The sequence below is a fragment of the Coccinella septempunctata genome, chromosome 2, assembly GCF_907165205.1.
Source record: "Coccinella septempunctata chromosome 2, icCocSept1.1, whole genome shotgun sequence".
Lineage (NCBI taxonomy): Eukaryota > Metazoa > Arthropoda > Insecta > Coleoptera > Coccinellidae > Coccinella > Coccinella septempunctata.
Window position 1 is genome coordinate 43,412,752 of NC_058190.1, and position 22,907 is coordinate 43,435,658.

Below are 22,907 nucleotides of genomic sequence, written 5' to 3' on the forward strand. Positions count from 1 at the left end.
GACGTACATCCAGTCCTTTCAATATTTAACGGTGGTTTTTCAATAAACTATCTATCCATCTGTCCACCTAAGACTAACGATGAAGAAAACTCTTCTGAAACATATCTGCAGACATATCATAAAGAAACGAAATCAGATGGTTTTTCTATCTTCAGTATCTGAAACGATGGATAGGTAGATTCATTGTAAAGAACGTAAATGAGCTCAAATTGAGATGAAAACCACAATCGTATAGTTTGTTACAGGTGTAGCTTTCATGTGTACAAATATGCTTATTAGTAACATATTCTGAAGACCTGGGATAATTCTGAATATTTTTCCAATTATAATGTTGTTATTTCCGAAAGATGAAATATATGTCGACTACCAAGTTTTTTATATTTCATTTTGGAGTCAGTGGGACTCCCATGACTTCGATCACTTGAACTTTCTCAAGAAGTACTAGATCTGCTCTTTCATAAACTAGTTTGCAACAATACTGCAGGCTACTACTAATATTAAGCAAGTAATTCTACTCTGCTGATTAACAAACTTTTATTCAAGCTTAGCCATGTATAGCAGATATTAGGCAAGTTCGATTTCCACCGTTTGCCCTATGAGCTTCACACTTAATGGTTCTGTGTAAAATCAGTGTTGCTGTTTTAGGATATAGAATGCAAGGAAGTTGTCTTGTAGATTTAAGAAAAAAAAAAATTTATCATTCAATGAAGAATTGTAGGCAGAGGGCCCTTCAAAGTGAACATGCAAGTCAAACATTGAAAAATGAACAATGAATTTTCCAGTGAATACTGACCGATATTTGAAAGTTTGTTATGAAAATACAGGATTTCGAACACGTTAAACCTATTGCGAGTACCATTTTTCAAAAAGTTGCAATTTGCAAGCAATTTCGAAAGCCTATCTCCCTTCGCTTAAATTTTCATCTTGGAAATGGCATTTTTCAAAAATTGCAAATTTCAATCTGCGATATCTCCTGTTATATTCATCTGATCCAATTGAGATTTCCGGTTCTATAATTAGCATTGCTAAGGCTTTCACCCAAGTAAAAAAACTCGATTTCGAAAATCTCGATTTTTTGGGTCAAAACTGAGCAAGGGGTTAGACCCTCCAAAAATGACCTATTTGCACCTCTGCCTAAAACTTAGGTTGCCCTACTATTGTCCTAGGATATGGAGTGCATAGAAGTTGTTTAGTAGATTCCAGAAAACTAAACAGTTCACGGTTCGATACATAATTGAACTTCAGAGAGCCATTCAAACTGAACTCGAAAATGAAAAGTGGAAAAATAAAAAATCCTATTTTCTTTTAAACAGTGTTGGATATCCGAAAGTTTGGTATGAAACTATAGGTTTTCGAATACGCTGAATCCATTCCAATACGTTTCATGAGCCTATCTCCCTTCGTTTAGATTTTCATCGTTGAAATGGCATTTTTTCAAAAATTGCAAATTTCAATTTGCGATATCTCCTGATTTATTCGTCTGATCCAATTGATATTTTCGGTTTTATAATCAGCATTGCCAAGGCTTCCACCCAAGCACAAAAACTCGATTTCGAAAATCTCGATTTTTTGGGTCAAAAATGAGCAAGGGGTTAGACCCCCCAAAAATGACATATTTGCACCTCTGCCTAAAAATTAGGCTGTCCTACTATTGTCCTAGGATATGGAGTGCATAGAAGTTGTTTAGAAGATTCCAGAAAACCAAACAGTTCACGGTTCGATACACAATTGAACTTCAAAGAGCCATTCAAACTGAACTCGAAAATGAAAAGTGGAAAAATAAAAAATCCTATTTTCTTGTAAACAGTGTTGGATATCCGAAAGTTTGGTATGAAACTATAGGTTTTCGAATACGCTGAATCCATTCCAATACGTTTCGTGAGCCTATATCCCTTCGTTCAGATTTTCATCGTTGAAATGGCATTTTTTCAAAAATTGCAAATTTCAATCTGCGATATCTCCTGATTTATTTGTCTGATCCAATTGGGATTTCCGGTTTTATAATCAGCATTGCCAAGGCTTTCACCCAAGCCCAAAAACTCGATTTCGAAAATCTCGATTTTTTGGGTCGAAAATGAGCAAGGGGTTAGACCCCCCAAAAATGACATATTTGCACCTCTGCCTAAAAATTAGGCTGTTCTACTATTGTCCTAGGATATGGAGTGCATAGAAGTTGTTCAGTTGATTCCAGAAAACCAAACAGTTCACGGTTCGATACACCATTGAACTTCAGAGAGCCATTCAAACTGAACTCGAAAATGAAAAGTGGAAAAATAAAAAATCCTATTTTCTTGTAAACAGTGTTGGATATCCGAAAGTTTGGTATGAAACTATAGGTTTTCGAATACGCTGAATCTATTCCAATCAGTTTCGTGAGCCTATCTCCCTTCGTTTAGATTTTCATCGTTGAAATGGCATTTTTTCAAAAATTGCAAATTTCAATTTGCGATATCTCCTGATTTATTCGTCTGATCCAATTGGGATTTTCGGTTTTATAATCAGCATTGCCGAGGCTTCCACCCAAGCAGAGAAACTCGATTTCGAAAATCTCGATTTTTTGGGTCAAAAATGAGCAAGGGGTTAGACCCCCCAAAAATGACATATTTGCACCTCTGCCTAAAAATTAGGCTGTCCTACTATTGTCCTAGGATATGGAGTGCATAGAAGTTGTTTAGAAGATTCCAGAAAACCAAACAGTTCACGGTTCGATACACAATGGAACTTCAGAGAGCCATTCAAACTGAACTCGAAAATGAAAAGTGGAAAAATAAAAAATCCTATTTTCTTGTAAACAGTGTTGGATATCCGAAAGTTTGGTATGAAACTATAGGTTTTCGAATACGCTGAATCCATTCCAATACGTTTCGTGAGCCTATCTCCCTTCGTTTAGATTTTCATCGTTGAAATGGCATTTTTTCAAAAATTGCAAATTTCAATCTGCGATATCTCCTGATTTATTTGTCTGATCCAATTGGGATTTCCGGTTTTATAATCAGCATTGCCAAGGCTTTCACCCAAGCACAAAAACTCGATTTCGAAAATCTCGCTTTTTTGGGTCGAAAATGAGCAAGGGGTTAGACCCCCCAAAAATGACATATTTGCACCTCTGCCTAAAAATTAGGCTGTTCTACTATTGTCCTAGGATATGGAGTGCATAGAAGTTGTTCAGTAGATTCCAGAAAACCAAACAGTTCACGGTTCGATACACCATTGAACTTCAGAGAGCCATTCAAACTGAACTCGAAAATGAAAAGTGGAAAAATAAAAAATCCTATTTTCTTGTAAACAGTGTTGGATATCCGAAAGTTTGGTATGAAACTATAATGAATGAATGAATGAATGGTTTATTGGTGTATCTACAATTGTAAAAATTGTTTCCACAAGTCAGGTAAACATCAACACATCTACATCTACACAGTTTTATATAAAATATACACACTTATTGTAAAAAACGACAGGACGTGACAAATTGAAACTTAACAAATAAGATAAACAAAGTTTACAATCTCATGACTTCCAGAACGAATTGAACTCATCAATCGAATAAAAAACATTGTCCAACAATATTTCCTTAATTTGCTTTTTAAACTTGACATGTGAAAGGTTTCTCAGCTCGGCAGGCAGTCTATTATATAACGACGCTGCACAATACTCCGGGTTGCTTTGGGATTTTTTCAGTCTCAAGAAATTTTTTCTGATTAGGGATTTATTTCTTGTGTCATATTCGTGTACGTCGGATTGCAAAGGATAATGCTTGTCACTGCCGTGGATGTAAAGTAAGTTTTCTAGAATAAAGATTGATGGAAAAGTTAAAATTCTCAACTTTTCGAAAACTTGCTTGCAGTTCTCCCTATAACTCAATCCTCCCAAAATCCTTATCGCACGTCTCTGCAATCTGAAGACTGATTCGCGTCGAGCACAGTTGCCCCAAAGTATGACAGCATACCTCAGTTTACTCTCCACGAGAGCAAAGTAGACCAATCTAAGTGTTTTCTCGGACAGCGAACAGGAAAGAACCCTCAGGGCAAATATATTTCTACTCAGACTGGATGTCAGCTCATCAACATGGGTACTCCAGGTAAGTGAAGCGTCCAGATACACTCCCAGGAACCTAACCGTGCTGTCATTGTCTACATCACATCTCTTTCTCAAACTCAGGGTCAGAGATTGTGTCTTATCTTCATTCATACTGAGACCATTTGCTGTAAACCATTCCAGAGCTCCCGACAGAGCCACCCGCGCTTTCTCGGCCAAGTCTTCGAGGTCACGTGATCTAACCTCAAATGTTGTATCATCCACAAATTGGGTTGTCTTTACTTCAGGTACATATTCGGGCAGATCGTTAATGTATATTATGAAAAGTACAGGTCCCAAATTTGATCCCTGTGCCAGCCCAAGGGTCAAGTCTGTCGTATCCGAATACATGTTATCCACGTAAACCGCTTGCCTACGATCGCTCAAAAATGAATCGATCAAATTTAGGGCTGTGGAATTGAATCCGTATCTCTCCAGTTTAAAAAGCAGCTTATTCCGATCGACACAGTCGAAGGCTTTTGACAAGTCAACGAATGATCCCAAGCAATGTTCACCTTGCTCAAAACAATCGACAGTAAAGTCAATGAAGTGAATAATAGCATCGACCGTACTTCTGCCTTTTCGGTATCCAAACTGATTTTCTGAGAACAAGTTATTCTGTTCAAAGTAGCTTACTATCTGGCCTGCGATTACTTTTTCAAGAATCTTGGAGAACACCGGTACAATTGGAATGGGACGATAGTTGTTTTTATCCTTACGATCTCCTTTTTTATGAACTGGGATCACTTTAGAGATTTTTAAGCAATTTGGGAATTTTCCTGTCAGTAGACATTTATTAATCAGTTTAGTTAACGGCATAATGATTGAGCTAATATTAGCTTTAATTATCTGCACCGAAAGGTCATAATAATCCGTGGATTTGCTATTCCTCAAGCTCTTCACTGCCTCACGCACCTCAATGAATCCCACCTCGCGGAATACAAATTCTAAGTTGTGTGGAACCCTCTTCTTAAATGATTGACCGAACTCCATCTGCGATGAGGCAAGCCGTGTTCTAATTGTCTCCGGCACTGTGGAAAAATGTTTGTTAAATACGTCGGGAGCAATGTTTATAGGGGGTGATACTCTATTCTTTCCCAGATGGTCATTCACGAGTTGCCAAGTAGTTTTGCATTTATTGTTTGAAGACTCAATTTTTCCGTCATAATAAGAAACTTTAGCTTTCTTTATTGCCTTCCTGTATTTCCTGGTAAGGTCATTTCGCACTAAAAGAAGATTTTCGGTTTTATACTTAGAGTACAAATTTCGAACCAAAAGTAATGTCTCTCTCATTTCTCGAAGTTCTTCAGAGAACCATCCGCAATACCGTTGTATGAGTTTTGTCCTCTTCATCCTCCTGGGGAAAGATGATGAGAATATATCAACAAAAATGTTATGGAATTCTACAAAACATTCCGCACCATCCAGCTCAGCATTTATGAAGTCCCAACATGTATTCTCAAGTTTACAATGCATCTCGTTGAATCCTGCCTGTGTTAGTGGTCTAAATGCTCTGTGAACGTAATTCGAACTCTTGTTCAAGGTTCCTACGCGAAGAAACTGTGCTTCGTGATCCGAGAACTCAGTGTCTATTATTCCAGCCAATTCCCCAGGTGCATCAAAGTTCGTGAATATATTATCTATACAATTCTGATTCCTGGTGGGCTCAAATATTTTTTGTTTGAAACCATAGGATTTCAAGAGATCGACTACCACTTTCGCCTCCCTGTCCGAAACAAAATCCACATCTCGGTTGACGCTAAATTTAACATTGAAGTCTCCACATATCACAACCCTGTCCCTATTAATAGCGAGTTCATTGAGGATAGGTTTTCGAATACGCTGAATCTATTCCAATCAGTTTCGTGAGCCTATCTCCTTTCGTTTAGATTTTCATCGTTGAAATGGCATTTTTTCAAAAATTGTAAATTTCAATTTGCGATATCTCCTGATTTATTCGTCTGATCCAATTGGGATTTTCGGTTTTATAATCAGCATTGCCAAGGCTTCCACCCAAGCACAAAAACTCGATTTCGAAAATCTCGATTTTTTTGGTCGAAAGTGAGCAAGGGGTTAGACCCCCCAAAAATGACATATTTGCAGCTCTGCCTAAAAATTAGGCTGTCCTACTATTGTCCTAGGATATGGAGTGCATAGAAGTTGTTTAGTAGATTCCAGAAAACCAAACAGTTCACGGTTCGATACACAATTGAACTTCAGAGAGCCATTCAAACTGAACTCGAAAATGAAAAGTGGAAAAATAAAAAATCCTATTTTCTTGTAAACAGTGTTGGATATCCGAAAGTTTGGTATGAAACTATAGGTTTTCGAATACGCTGAATCTATTCCAATCAGTTTCGTGAGCCTATCTCCCTTCGTTTAGATTTTCATCGTTGAAATGGCATTTTTTTCAAAAATTGCAAATTTCAATTTGCAATATCTCCTGATTTATTCGTCTGATCCAATTGGGATTTTCGGTTTTATAATCAGCATTGCCAAGGCTTCCACCCAAGCACAAAAACTCGATTTCGAAAATCTCGATTTTTTGGGTCAAAAATGAGCAAGGGGTCAGACCCCCCAAAAATGACATATTTGCACCTCTGCCTAAAAATTAGGCTGTCCTACTATTGTCCTAGGATATGGAGTGCATAGAAGTTGTTTAGAAGATTCCAGAAAACCAAACAGTTCACGGTTCGATACACAATTGAACTTCAGAGAGCCATTCAAACTGAACTCGAAAATGAAAAGTGGAAAAAGAAAAAATCCGATTTTCTTGTAAACAGTGTTGGATATCCGGAAGTTTGGTATGAAACTATAGGTTTTCGAATACGCTGAATCCATTCCAATACGTTTCGTGAGCCTATCTCCCTTCGTTTAGATTTTCATCGTTGAAATGGCATTTTTTCAAAAATTGCAAATTTCAATCTGCGATATCTCCTGATTTATTTGTCTGATCCAATTGGGATTTCCGGTTTTATAATCAGCATTGCCAAGGCTTTCACCCAAGCACAAAAACTCGATTTCGAAAATCTCGATTTTTTGGGTCGAAAATGAGCAAGGGGTTAGACCCCCCAAAAATGACATATTTGCACCTCTGCCTAAAAATTAGGCTGTTCTACTATTGTCCTAGGATATGAAGTGCATAGAAGTTGTTCAGTAGATTCCAGAAAACCAAACAGTTCACGGTTCGATACACCATTGAACTTCAGAGAGCCATTCAAACTGAACTCGAAAATGAAAAGTGGAAAAATAAAAAATCCTATTTTCTTGTAAACAGTGTTGGATATCCGAAAGTTTGGTATGAAACTATAGATTTTCGAATACGCTGAATCTATTCCAATCAGTTTCGTGAGCCTATCTCCTTTCGTTTAGATTTTCATCGTTGAAATGGCATTTTTTCAAAAATTGCAAATTTCAATTTGCGATATCTCCTGATTTATTCGTCTGATCCAATTGGGATTTTCGGTTTTATAATCAGCATTGCCAAGGCTTCCACCCAAGCACAAAAACTCGATTTCGAAAATCTCGATTTTTTGGGTCAAAAATGAGCAAGGGGTTAGACCCCCCAAAAATGACATATTTGCACCTCTGCCTAAAAATTAGGCTGTTCTACTATTGTCCTAGGATATGGAGTGCATAGAAGTTGTTCAGTTGATTCCAGAAAACCAAACAGTTCACGGTTCGATACACCATTGAACTTCAGAGAGCCATTCAAACTGAACTCGAAAATGAAAAGTGGAAAAATAAAAAATCCTATTTTCTTGTAAACAGTGTTGGATAACCGAAAGTTTGGTATGAAACTATAGGTTTTCGAATACGCTGAATCCATTCCAATCAGTTTCGTGAGCCTATCTCTCTTCGTTTAGATTTTCATCGTTGAATTGGCATTTTTTCAAAAATTGCAAATTTCAATTTGCGATATCTCCTGATTTATTCGTCTGATCCAATTGGGATTTTCGGTTTTATAATCAGCATTGCCAAGGCTTCCACCCAAGCAGAAAAACTCGATTTCGAAAATCTCGATTTTTTGGGTCAAAAATGAGCAAGGGGTTAGACCCCCCAAAAATGACATATTTGCACCTCTGCCTAAAAATTAGGCTGTTCTACTATTGTCCTAGGATATGGAGTGCATAGAAGTTGTTCAGTTGATTCCAGAAAACCAAACAGTTCACGGTTCGATACACCATTGAACTTCAGAGAGCCATTCAAACTGAACTCGAAAATGAAAAGTGGAAAAATAAAAAATCCTATTTTCTTGTAAACAGTGTTGGATATCCGAAAGTTTGATATGAAACTATGGGTTTTCGAATACGCTGAATCTATTCCAATCAGTTTCGTGAGCCTATCTCCCTTCGTTCAGATTTTCATCGTTGAAATGGCATTTTTTCAAAAATTGCAAATTTCAATCTGCGATATCTCCTGATTTATTTGTCTGATCCAATTGGGATTTTCGGTTTTATAATCAGCATTGCCAAGGCTTCCACCCAAGCAGAAAAACTCGATTTCGAAAATCTCGATTTTTTGGGTCGAAAATGAGCAAGGGGTTAGACCCCCCAAAAATGACATATTTGCAGCTCTGCCTAAAAATTAGGCTGTCCTACTATTGTCCTAGGATATGGAGTGCATAGAAGTTGTTTAGTAGATTCCAGAAAACCAAACAGTCCACGGTTCGATACACAATTGAACTTCAGAGAGCCATTCAAACTGAACTCGAAAATGAAAAGTGGAAAAATAAAAAATCCTATTTTCTTGTAAACAGTGTTGGATATCCGAAAGTTTGGTATGAAACTATAGGTTTTCGAATACGCTGAATCTATTCCAATCAGTTTCGTGAGCCTATCTCCCTTCGTTTAGATTTTCATCGTTGAAATGGCATTTTTTCAAAAATTGCAAATTTCAATTTGCAATATCTCCTGATTTATTCGTCTGATCCAATTGGGATTTTCGGTTTTATAATCAGCATTGCCAAGGCTTCCACCCAAGCACAAAAACTCGATTTCTAAAATCTCGATTTTTTGGGTCAAAAATGAGCAAGGGGTCAGACCCCCCAAAAATGACATATTTGCACCTTTGCCTAAAAATTAAACTGTCCTACTATTGTCCTAGGATATGGAGTGCATAGAAGTTGTTTAGAAGATTCCAGAAAACCAAACAGTTCACGGTTCGATACACAATTGAACTTCAGAGAGCCATTCAAACTGAACTCGAAAATGAAAAGTGGAAAAATAAAAAATCCTATTTTCTTGTAAACAGTGTTGGATATCCGAAAGTTTGGTATGAAACTATAGGTTTTCGAATACGCTGAATCCATTCCAATACGTTTCGTGAGCCTATCTCCCTTCGTTTAGATTTTCATCGTTGAAATGGCATTTTTTCAAAAATTGCAAATTTCAATCTGCGATATCTCCTGATTTATTCGTCTGATCCAATTGGGATTTTCGGTTTTATAATCAGCATTGCCAAGGCTTCCACCCAAGCAGAAAAACTCGATTTCGAAAATCTCGATTTTTTGGGTCAAAAATGAGCAAGGGGTTAGACCCCCCAAAAATGACATATTTGCACCTCTGCCTAAAAATTAGGCTGTTCTACTATTGTACTAGAATATGGAGTGCATAGAAGTTGTTCAGTTGATTCCAGAAAACCAAACAGTTCACGGTTCGATACACCATTGAACTTCAGAGAGCCATTCAAACTGAACTCGAAAATGAAAAGTGGAAAAATAAAAAATCCTATTTTCTTGTAAACAGTGTTGGATATCCGAAAGTTTGATATGAAACTATAGGTTTTCGAATACGCTGAATCTATTCCAATCAGTTTCGTGAGCCTATCTCCCTTCGTTTAGATTTTCATCGTTGAAATGGCATTTTTTCAAAAATTGCAAATTTCAATCTGCGATATCTCCTGATTTATTTGTCTGATCCAATTGGGATTTTCGGTTTTATAATCAGCATTGCCAAGGCTTCCACCCAAGCAGAAAAACTCGATTTCGAAAATCTCGATTTTTTGGGTCGAAAATGAGCAAGGGGTTAGACCCCCCAAAAATGACATATTTGCAGCTCTGCCTAAAAATTAGGCTGTCCTACTATTGTCCTAGGATATGGAGTGCATAGAAGTTGTTTAGTAGATTCCAGAAAACCAAACAGTCCACGGTTCGATACACAATTGAACTTCAGAGAGCCATTCAAACTGAACTCGAAAATGAAAAGTGGAAAAATAAAAAATCCTATTTTCTTGTAAACAGTGTTGGATATCCGAAAGTTTGGTATGAAACTATAGGTTTTCGAATACGCTGAATCTATTCCAATCAGTTTCGTGAGCCTATCTCCCTTCGTTTAGATTTTCATCGTTGAAATGGCATTTTTTCAAAAATTGCAAATTTCAATTTGCAATATCTCCTGATTTATTCGTCTGATCCAATTGGGATTTTCGGTTTTATAATCAGCATTGCCAAGGCTTCCACCCAAGCACAAAAACTCGATTTCTAAAATCTCGATTTTTTGGGTCAAAAATGAGCAAGGGGTCAGACCCCCCAAAAATGACATATTTGCACCTTTGCCTAAAAATTAAACTGTCCTACTATTGTCCTAGGATATGGAGTGCATAGAAGTTGTTTAGAAGATTCCAGAAAACCAAACAGTTCACGGTTCGATACACAATTGAACTTCAGAGAGCCATTCAAACTGAACTCGAAAATGAAAAGTGGAAAAATAAAAAATCCTATTTTCTTGTAAACAGTGTTGGATATCCGAAAGTTTGGTATGAAACTATAGGTTTTCGAATACGCTGAATCCATTCCAATACGTTTCGTGAGCCTATCTCCCTTCGTTTAGATTTTCATCGTTGAAATGGCATTTTTTCAAAAATTGCAAATTTCAATCTGCGATATCTCCTGATTTATTTGTCTGATCCAATTGGGATTTCCGGTTTTATAATCAGCATTGCCAAGGCTTTCACCCAAGCACAAAAACTCGATTTCGAAAATCTCGATTTTTTGGGTCGAAAATGAGCAAGGGGTTAGACCCCCCAAAAATGACATATTTGCACCTCTGCCTAAAAATTAGGCTGTTCTACTATTGTCCTAGGATATGGAGTGCATAGAAGTTGTTCAGTAGATTCCAGAAAACCAAACAGTTCACGGTTCGATACACCATTGAACTTCAGAGAGCCATTCAAACTGAACTCGAAAATGAAAAGTGGAAAAATAAAAAATCCTATTTTCTTGTAAACAGTGTTGGATATCCGAAAGTTTGGTATGAAACTATAGGTTTTCGAATACGCTGAATCTATTCCAATCAGTTTCGTGAGCCTATCTCCTTTCGTTTAGATTTTCATCGTTGAAATGGCATTTTTTCAAAATTTGCAAATTTCAATTTGCGATATCTCCTGATTTATTCGTCTGATCCAATTGGGATTTTCGGTTTTATAATCAGCATTGCCAAGGCTTCCACCCAAGCACAAAAACTCGATTTCGAAAATCTCGATTTTTTGGGTCAAAAATGAGCAAGGGGTTAGACCCCCCAAAAATGACATATTTGCACCTCTGCCTAAAAATTAGGCTGTTCTACTATTGTCCTAGGATATGGAGTGCATAGAAGTTGTTCAGTTGATTCCAGAAAACCAAACAGTTCACGGTTCGATACACCATTGAACTTCAGAGAGCCATTCAAACTGAACTCGAAAATGAAAAGTGGAAAAATAAAAAATCCTATTTTCTTGTAAACAGTGTTGGATATCCGAAAGTTTGGTATGAAACTATAGGTTTTCGAATACGCTGAATCTATTCCAATCAGTTTCGTGAGCCTATCTCCCTTCGTTTAGATTTTCATCGTTGAAATGGCATTTTTTCAAAAATTGCAAATTTCAATTTGCGATATCTCCTGATTTATTCGTCTGATCCAATTGGGATTTTCGGTTTTATAATCAGCATTGCCAAGGCTTCCACCCAAGCAGAAAAACTCGATTTCGAAAATCTCGATTTTTTGGGTCAAAAATGAGCAAGGGGTTAGACCCCCCAAAAATGACATATTTGCACCTCTGCCTAAAAATTAGGCTGTTCTACTATTGTCCTAGGATATGGAGTGCATAGAAGTTGTTCAGTTGATTCCAGAAAACCAAACAGTTCACGGTTCGATACACCATTGAACTTCAGAGAGCCATTCAAACTGAACTCGAAAATGAAAAGTGGAAAAATAAAAAATCCTATTTTCTTGTAAACAGTGTTGGATATCCGAAAGTTTGGTATGAAACTATAGGTTTTCGAATACGCTGAATCTATTCCAATCAGTTTCGTGAGCCTATCTCCCTTCGTTTAGATTTTCATCGTTGAAATGGCATTTTTTCAAAAATTGCAAATTTCAATTTGCGATATCTCCTGATTTATTCGTCTGATCCAATTGACATTTTCGGTTTTATAATCAGCATTGCCAAGGCTTCCACCCAAGCAGAAAAACTCGATTTCGAAAATCTCGATTTTTTGGGTCAAAAATGAGCAAGGGGTTAGACCCCCCAAAAATGACATATTTGCACCTCTGCCTAAAAATTAGGCTGTCCTACTATTGTCCTAGGATATGGAGTGCATAGAAGTTGTTTAGAAGATTCCAGAAAACCAAACAGTTCACGGTTCGATACACAATGGAACTTCAGAGAGCCATTCAAACTGAACTCGAAAATGAAAAGTGGAAAAATAAAAAATCCTATTTTCTTGTAAACAGTGTTGGATATCCGAAAGTTTGGTATGAAACTATAGGTTTTCGAATACGCTGAATCCATTCCAATACGTTTCGTGAGCCTATCTCCCTTCGTTTAGATTGTCATCGTTGAAATGGCATTTTTTCAAAAATTGCAAATTTCAATCTGCGATATCTCCTGATTTATTTGTCTGATCCAATTGGGATTTCCGGTTTTATAATCAGCATTGCCAAGGCTTTCACCCAAGCACAAAAACTCGATTTCGAAAATCTCGCTTTTTTGGGTCGAAAATGAGCAAGGGGTTAGACCCCCCAAAAATGACATATTTGCAGCTCTGCCTAAAAATTAGGCTGTCCTACTATTGTCCTAGGATATGGAGTGCATAGAAGTTGTTTAGTAGATTCCAGAAAACCAAACAGTTCACGGTTCGATACACAATTGAACTTCAGAGAGCCATTCAAACTGAACTCGAAAATGAAAAGTGGAAAAATAAAAAATCCTATTTTCTTGTAAACAGTGTTGGATATCCGAAAGTTTGGTATGAAACTATAGGTTTTCGAATACGCTGAATCTATTCCAATCAGTTTCGTGAGCCTATCTCCCTTCGTTTAGATTTTCATCGTTGAAATGGCATTTTTTCAAAAATTGCAAATTTCAATTTGCAATATCTCCTGATTTATTCGTCTGATCCAATTGGGATTTTCGGTTTTATAATCAGCATTGCCAAGGCTTCCACCCAAGCACAAAAACTCGATTTCGAAAATCTCGATTTTTTGGGTCAAAAATGAGCAAGGGGTCAGACCTCCCAAAAATGACATATTTGCACCTCTGCCTAAAAATTAGGCTGTCCTACTATTGTCCTAGGATATGGAGTGCATAGAAGTTGTTTAGTAGATTCCAGAAAACCAAACAGTTCACGGTTCGATACACAATTGAACTTCAGAGAGCCATTCAAACTGAACTCGAAAATGAAAAGTGGAAAAATAAAAAATCCTATTTTCTTGTAAACAGTGTTGGATATCCGAAAGTTTGGTATGAAACTATAGGTTTTCGAATACGCTGAATCTATTCCAATCAGTTTCGTGAGCCTATCTCCCTTCGTTTAGATTTTCATCGTTGAAATGGCATTTTTTCAAAAATTGCAAATTTCAATTTGCAATATCTCCTGATTTATTCGTCTGATCCAATTGGGATTTTCGGTTTTATAATCAGCATTGCCAAGGCTTCCACCCAAGCACAAAAACTCGATTTCGAAAATCTCGATTTTTTGGGTCAAAAATGAGCAAGGGGTTAGACCCCCCAAAAATGACATATTTGCAGCTCTGCCTAAAAATTAGGCTGTCTAACTATTGTCCTAGGATATGGAGTGCATAGAAGTTGTTTAGTAGATTCCAGAAAACCAAACAGTTCACGGTTCGATACACAATTGAACTTCAGAAAGCCATTCAAACTGAACTCGAAAATGAAAAGTGGAAAAATAAAAAATCCTATTTTCTTGTAAACAGTGTTGGATATCCGAAAGTTTGGTATGAAACTATAGGTTCTCGAATACTCTGAATCCATTCCAATACGTTTCGTGAGCCTATCCCCCTTCGTTTAGATTTTCATCGTTGAAATATCATTTTTTCAAAAATTGCAAATTTCAATCTGCGATATCTCCTGATTTATTCGTCTGATCCAATTGGGATTTCCAGTTTTATAATCAGCATTGCTAAGGCTTTCACCCAAGCATAAAAACTCGATTTCGAAAATCTCGATTTTTTGGGTCAAAAATGAGCAAGGGGTTAGACCCCCAAAAATGACATATTTGCACCTCTGCCTAGAAATTAGGTTGTCCTACTATTGTCCTAGGATATGGAGTGAATAGAAGGTGTTTAGTAGATTCCAGAAAACTAAACAGTTCACGGTTCGATACATAATTGAACTTCAGAGAGCCATTCAAACTGAACTCGAAAATGAAAAGTGGAAAAAGAAAAAATCCGATTTTCTTGTAAACAGTGTTGGATATCCGAAAGTTTGGTATGAAACTATAGGTTTTCGAATACGCTGAATCTATTCCAATCAGTCTCGTGAGCCTATCTCCCTTCGTTTAGATTTTCATCGTTGAAATGGCATTTTTTCAAAAATTGCAAATTTCAATTTGCGATATCTCCTGATTTATTCGTCTGATCCAATTGGGATTTTCGGTTTTATAATCAGCATTGCCAAGGCTTCCACCCAAGCACAAAAACTTGATTTCGAAAATCTCGATTTTTTGGGTCAAAAATGAGCAAGGGGTTAGACCCCCCAAAAATGACATATTTGCACCTCTGCCTAAAAATTAGGCTGTCCTACTATTGTCCTAGGATATGGAGTGCATAGAAGTTGTTTAGTAGATTCCAGAAAACCAAACAGTTCACGGTTCGATACACAATTGAACTTCAGAGAGCCTTTCAAACTGAACTCGAAAATGAAAAGTGGAAAAATAAAAAATCCTATTTTCTTGTAAACAGTGTTGGATATCCGAAAGTTTGGTATGAAACTATAGGTTTTCGAATACGCTGAATCTATTCCAATCAGTCTCGTGAGCCTATCTCCCTTCGTTTAGATTTTCATCGTTGAAATGGCATTTTTTCAAAAATTGCAAATTTCAATTTGCGATATCTCCTGATTTATTCGTCTGATCCAATTGGGATTTCCGGTTTTATAATCAGCATTGCCAAGGCTTTCACCCAAGCAGAAAAACTCGATTTCGAAAATCTCGATTTTTTGGGTCGAAAATGAGCAAGGGGTTAGACCCCCCAAAAATGACATATTTGCAGCTCTGCCTAAAAATTAGGCTGTCTAACTATTGTCCTAGGATATGGAGTGCATAGAAGTTGTTTAGTAGATTCCAGAAAACCAAACAGTTCACGGTTCGATACACAATTGAACTAAAAGAGAGCCATTCAAACTGAACTCGAAAATGAAAAGTGGAAAAATAAAAAATCCTATTTTCTTGTAAACAGTGTTGGATATCCGAAAAGGTTGCTATGAAACTATAGGTTTTCGAATACGCTGAATCTATTCCAATCAATTTCGAAAGCCTATCTCCCTTTGTTTAGATTTTCATCTTGGAAAGGGCATTATTCATAAATTGCAAATTTCACGAGAGAATTCGTGAAGACCGAACGGTTGCGCCGAGATGGATGAAATTCTCAGTTTTATTACTAGAAGAGTTGCTCTTTCAGATTATGTATCACATTTCCGTCTACGGTTACCTTTTTCGAGAAATAAACGACTCGAAAGCTGACCTCCGAAAAATCCTGAAAAAGATGGGTTCAGTTAAAAATTCGTCAAGACCGAAAATCACGATTTTTTGGGTCAAAAATGAGCAAGGGGTTAGACCTCCCTAAAATGACATATTTGCTCCTCTGTTGGAAAAACGGGTTGTTCTAATACTGTCTTGGGATATGGAGTGCGTAGAAACTTTTATAGAATCCAGAAAACTAAACAGTTTTTGTTTCAATAGAGAATTGCACTACAGTGACCCCCTCAAAGTGAACTCGAAAATGAAATGTGGAAAAAAAAAATTCGATTTTCTCGTAAACAGTGTTAGATACCCGAAAGTTTGGTATGAAAATATAGGTTTTCAAGTACGCTGAATTAATTCCAACCAATTTCGTGGGCCTATACCCCTTCGTTAAGATTTTCATCGTTGAAATGCCAGTTTTTAAAAATTTAAATTTCAAACTGCGATATCTCCTGTTATATCCGTTGCCAAGGTTTCCACCATAGCCAAAAGAGTCCAAAAATGGCTGGGAGGATCATTAGAGCTTTCGAGCTAAAGGGGTACAATGTACAATATACCCTGATGTCCAAGTGTACTGTAACTCCTTTTTAAACTATAAACTTTATTCTTCATTCACGAGACTGATATAGGATAGCTTAAAAACAATATATCCTCATACACTAAAAAAAAGTTGTTTGTCACAAAATCATGAAGGATTCGACGATTCCAGCTGCTGAAGTTAATGAAACCTTTGCAACTCAATGAAATGTTCTAGATTGGAAGATGACTATAATAGATCATCATCTCTCCCTTATTCCTTACCAACTTTTTTAATAATGCCCATCGATAAATAGATCGAATGACGAGTCACCCTGTATTATTGCTGAAATTCTCAGAAAATCCACGAAATTCTCATTTCCCATCCAACGCTCGATTCAGTAGAAATGGCAATTTTCTTGCTGAAAACATGAAATAACGCAATCTCAACAACACGAATATTCCATTTGCCAAACAGGAAAATCGTAATTCAATGAATTTTCGCGCGCATCTATTTTCATCCCTGCTTCTGTCGCGAGATCCATCATTTCTGGAATTAAAGCGGGGTTAATTTTAGCAGAATATATCCGGAGATGGATTTCTCTTCTCGATTCTTCTCGTTCGAAATGCAATTTCCATCCAGATAATAGCAGAAAAGAAAATATTGATTTCGACGTGGATCACTCGCACCGTCGTATTTGAGTTCATTATCGGGAATATCTGGGTGAGTTTTATGAATAGGGTGTCCCCAATTCATTCCATGAGATGCAGATGAACAGTTGTGAAGAACTCATAATTATTATCATTCTATACTCTATACAATCAAGAAATAGCACTCCAACTCACTTTCGAAAGTTCGGATCTTTGAATTCCTGGGTTTTTTATGGTATATTATGGTCGTAATAAAGAAAATGGAAACTTTGGTGGCATTTTAATTGTGTTCGGAGAAAATTCATCGCACATCAATGAAAAACTGTATTTCGAAAATAATTCTATTTTATAAAATCGCTTCTGTGATATTACTGGAAATTACATTTTGTATGGATTCTCAACAGCCTGTATCTTTTCAACAGTGCCGAATAGGAAAAAATGGTAAAGGGAAAAAACGTTTTCCCGAACGATGCGAAGCAGAGTTTCATGATGAAATAACTATTACATCTAGTTTCGTCATAATGCGACTATGATTTATCAACAAATTTTCATCAAATTTGAATGTTTCATCGTTGTTTTTCCAGTATTTCTAAGTGTCGATATGTTGGTATTTTTAGTGACAATCCACAAACCTGACTGTTCAAAAATTTCGGCGAATAATGAATGTTTCAGTTGGATGAAGAGTAACAGGCAGATATGTCATAGTTATCTGAACAATCTAGGTCACTATACCCATTTGTTTGGGCTACACGCCAAAATAAATAGATTGTCAGTGGGTTTTTCAGATGTTTCACTTTATTCGATTGAATTTGGTGATTGGTTTGTCATTGATTGAAGAGAAGAATAATGTTATTGTTTTGTCTCCCTGATATATAGAGGAAGGAGGAATAGGAAGGCGAAAATGGAAAGTTCGTCCATCTGTTTGTCAAAATCAGATCAGGAATTCTGGGAACAGACAAATTTTGGCGTTACAACAGTAAATTATCTTAGCCTGTAGGTTATAGGTAGAACAGATACCTACTAAAAATTAAGAATTGATTTCACAGATATTAACTGAACTTTTCTTTATCTAACTGTCTTCAAACAGTTTCTCTTTGGGTATTGTAATATATTACTAAAGACTCATTATCTATTTGACAAGTCCATGAAATTGCAAAATTATAAACCGCAAAAGGGTATGCAAGATGCATTTTATCGAATGAAAAAGATACCTAACTAGGCTGCTTATGGTAATTTCATAAGTAGATATTTGCTCTCAATGAAAAAGAGTTATATTTTGAAATCTTGCTGAGCACCACATGGGCATAGGTATTATCTATTAAAATGTGACACAATTATTTTGTAACAAGTACCTAGCGGAATAAAAAGCATTCAAAAGCCCTGACAATTTATTTCATATACGTCACGTTTCGTTGAGGTTTACGATCGTATGATCATCAATCAAATGGAATATGGTATATAGCAATAACATGTTATAGACTCATATAAGCGGATGAAGATACTACACACTACAGTATAGGTACCTTCATCCATTTATGAGTCTATATAAGGGATTAGAGTATCTGCTTATAAGGAAATAATCTGCTCCATTTCCTGCTGGTAGAATAATTCCTTTTCAGAGTTTCACCTCGTTTCCACTACTTTCCATTGAGATTCATGTTCGAAAACAAATTGAACCTATCCGAACAAATCTATCTGGAGTTACATAGGACTAGACTAGAAGATTCTCAAGAATGCTGTCCTGGTATCCCAATACAAATCTGCTCAGTGGGTTGACTGCACTACAGAAAAAATTGTAGAAGTTGTTTTTATTTCAATATCCAACGTCAATTGTAATTTTTAAGTTTTACATAAGAACAAATATTCCAACACGAAATATGTTATCTTACTAGGTACTTATTTTGATATTTTTCGATTTTTTTGATGGCAATCAATGAAAATGATGAAATTATGTTGAAATTGGGAATATATACTTAAGGAGATATAATATTTTATCTGATCTATACAGTAGGTACGTTTTATACCGCCATGCAACTCTTATTTGTTTTCCAAATGAAAATATACTTATATCATGTGTGGGCTTGTTAGGAAATGGAAATGGAATCTTTGTTTTTGAGCATTGGATATTTGTTCGACGAGTACCTATATTCAAAAATGATATTCTTTAACCGAACTGAAAGTTGTTTCGCTACCTTTCCATAAGGTTGACAGATGAAGAAAACTCATTGTGAATCATTTTTGATTGGTAACGAGTGCGTTCATAAGAACAGGATAATATTCTTTAATTTTGTATGGACCTGTGGCAGTTCATCTCCTATTACAAACCAATTGTTGGCTTAGCACCAAACAAGTTGTTTTTTGCTACCTTCCGTTGAGGTTGACAGGAAACAAGCTACCTCATTGTAAAACATTGTTCGTTCTTACACATGACGAGTATTGAAAAGATGAGGACAATACTCTAAAATTCTGTATAGTACTTACAATTACAATTTACTTGATAACTGATACCCAACATTGTTATGCTGCTTTCCGTTGAGATTAACAACAATCAAACAAATTGCTACATCAACGATGATGTTTTCTAGTTCTGTATGGATGTCACAAGTTGTTCTTCTACCTTCCATTAGGATTGAAGTAATTAGTGAAATCCGGCCACTATACAAAAACTGTACAGCATCGCTGCATTTGAATGCAGCGATGGTATAATGCAGTAACTGTACCAAAACGGTGCGTATATGTCCCGCAGAACTGTACAGTTACTGTACACTAAAAAAAAAAATGCAGCAGTTACTTTGCAAAGCAGTCTGCTGTACAGTTACAGTAAGCTGCACTTCAAATACAGCAGTCACTGTGCAAAAACTGTACAGAACGCTATACTTTAAATCCAGTAGACACTGTGCCAAAACTATACAGCAAGCTTAACTTTAAATGCAGCAGTCACTGTTCAGAAACTGTACGGCAAGCTGCATTTTGATTGCAGCTGTCAATGTTCAAAAAGTGTGCAGCACGCTATACTTTAAATCCAGTAGTCCAGTAGTGCGAAAACTGTACGGCAAGCTGCACTTTAAATGCAGCAGTCACTTTGCAAAGCAGTCTGCTGTAAAGTTACAGCAAGCTGCACTTTAAATACAGCAGTCACTGAGCAAAAACTGTAAAGAACGCTATACTTTAAATCCAGTAGTCACTGTGCCAAAACTATACAGCAAGTTGCACTTTAAATGCAGCAGTCGCATTGCAAAGACTGTACAGAGTAAGCTGCACTTTAAGTGCAGCAGTCACTGCGTAGAAACTGTACGGTAAGCTGCATTTTGAATGCAGCGCAGCAGTCACTGTGGGAAAACTGTACAGCACGCTATACTTTAAATCCAGTAGTCAATGTGCAAGAACTACTGTACAGCAAACTGCACTTTAAATGCAGCAGTCACTGTGCAAAAACTCTTCAGCATTGATTAATCAAGTAAACTCATTGTTAAACATTATTGATTCGTTTATTCAAAAGATCAGGAAGATATTCTATAATTCCCCATTGTCCAGAGAGTACGTTTCCTAATAAAACCATCCATTGTTTTGCTAGTTTCCTTTAAGGTTAATGGCAATCACGTCAAAAATAGTAAATTTAAATGTGTGTATTTGAGAGATCTTCATCCCTGAATAAGTATATCATATCCACATTAGTCTTCTAACTGTAATCCAACAGTTGATTCATTCCAAGCAAGTTGTTTTGCTACCTTTCGCTGAGGTTGAAAGGAATCAAGTACCTTTTATTCTAAAATATTGTTGATCCGTATTAGGAGTGTGTTGAAAAGATCAGGACAATATTCCGTAATCCTATGTGGTCATAGCGGTAAGCTCCTCATTCAAAACCAATTGTTGGCTCATACCAAACAAGTTGTTTCGCTGCTTACCGTTGAGGTTAGCAGCAATCAAACAAACTGATAAGCCTAGTATGACAAGACATACATAAGAAAGCAACATCCTACAGGTATGGTCCTAACTTCCTTACCGGAATTGAAGCCTTTTCCTCGGAGGTGGTTCCCCCATTTGGTGGCACATGTCCGGCCTTGGCTACGAGGCCCGCCGGAACCCGCACCGTGAGGCAGTCTGGCGTAATTCCCCTTTCACACGTGGCCCCGTTTAGAGCACGTTCCCTCCTAATACATCTCCTAATGCACGATCACTCAGAATCACCAACACTCGCGCCTACCTCGTTAGAGCGATCCGTGGATCGGATCAGACACATACGTCGATGGAAATCGTTGTGAAACCTCGGCAAAACCCCGTTACCAACCTGCTCGTGTCGAGAAAATCGACGTTTGTTTGACAATTTGGCCTGTACTGATGAATTATTACCATGGGAGAAATTGTTAGGCTGAGTCGCGTGCTACCCTTTTTGCCTGTCAAACGGATGAGAACCTGACGCCGGGAGAATTTGTGCGGCACTAGCGGACGTCGCTATCGAGCGACGCCGGCGTCAGGGCGCAGGCCGTCGCGGCGGCGCTCCTCATTCTACTACCTGTCGCACCGTTTCTGCCTTATCCACTGTTATTTGTTAATAAATGATCTTGTTTTCGTCTATTTCATCACATATCGTTCAAATTCACCATTTCCATTTTATGTTTCACGAGTGTGTAACAGTTTGGTATTGATCGAGCCCACTCTGTACAGAGTTCATTCGAACGGCATCAGCACAGGGAAAAACGGTTTTTCCATTCAACAGAATCGTAGATTTCATCTGTTGGAGTTTTGATGGAAGGCCCGATTTGTATATATCTTTCTCTCCTCTGAAAAATAAACTTCGGGTAACAGGATGGATCTGCGTTGCCTCCGTACGTACTTTCATTCATTCGATTTCAAAATTACTTAGAGGGAGGTCTACTTAATCAGTGATCACAGTAATAAAACTACTCGTCAAAAGTTGACGATATGTGTGTATTCCGATGAGGTATATTTTTCATATCATCCTAATATTTTTTTCAATCACACAAACTCATAACCATTATATATACCAACATCTTCCGGTTGATCGTGAAGCAAGTTTTCATCAAATTCAATCATTTTATATCCAGAAATGCACAGTTAAATGATTTTCTCCTCAGTCTGTACTTCGTTTTCTATAACACCAAACTACACAAACAACTCTAACGATGAGTAGACAGCAAATCCACTTCTTGGTGGTGCCACAGGCCACAGGAACTTCATTATTCCTCAGTACAGTCAGAAGACGTCTCCATGAAGTCAATCTAGCATTGAGACGCTTTTTAAGAAATGGCGTTGGCGTTGTGATATAGGCATTTTTCTGATTGACGAGTGTGTGGACCGTTCCATATACGAGGAAATCGGCGCTCTGTTGAATAAGTTGATGGCAGAACTAATTTATTAGAACTACTTCCAAGAGAATGGACTCTCAAACATAATATATTGCTCATATATCACTCATCATCGGAGTGGAGTAGTGCCGCTATTGCACGCAGATTTATCCGAAAATTTCGTTTTTCTGGATGATATAAATGGACAGCCTAACGTAGATCCCACCAGATGATTACCTGAAGAAAAGCAGGGAATTCCACATCTAGCATTACCTACCTGTTAGAAACCCTGATCTTAACCCAATCGATCAATCTTGGAACCAATTACAATTACACAGAGCTCTTGATGTTCACAGGCCACAACCGTTAACACTTCAACAGCTCCGAGATTTTCTGGCACA

At 37.1% G+C, this 22,907-nt stretch overlaps 1 protein-coding gene across 2 annotated transcripts in view; it reads right to left on the reverse strand.

The window, feature by feature from the left end:
• LOC123306258 overlaps positions 1 to 21,696 on the reverse strand; it is a 265,491-nt gene extending 243,795 nt beyond the window's left edge. For both annotated transcript variants that reach the window (XM_044888158.1, XM_044888159.1), the window contains exon 1: positions 21,204 to 21,696. The gene's annotated coding sequence lies outside the window, so the exon portion shown is untranslated. The remainder of the gene's footprint in view (positions 1 to 21,203) is intronic.
• Between the last annotated feature and the right edge of the window lie 1,211 nt (positions 21,697 to 22,907).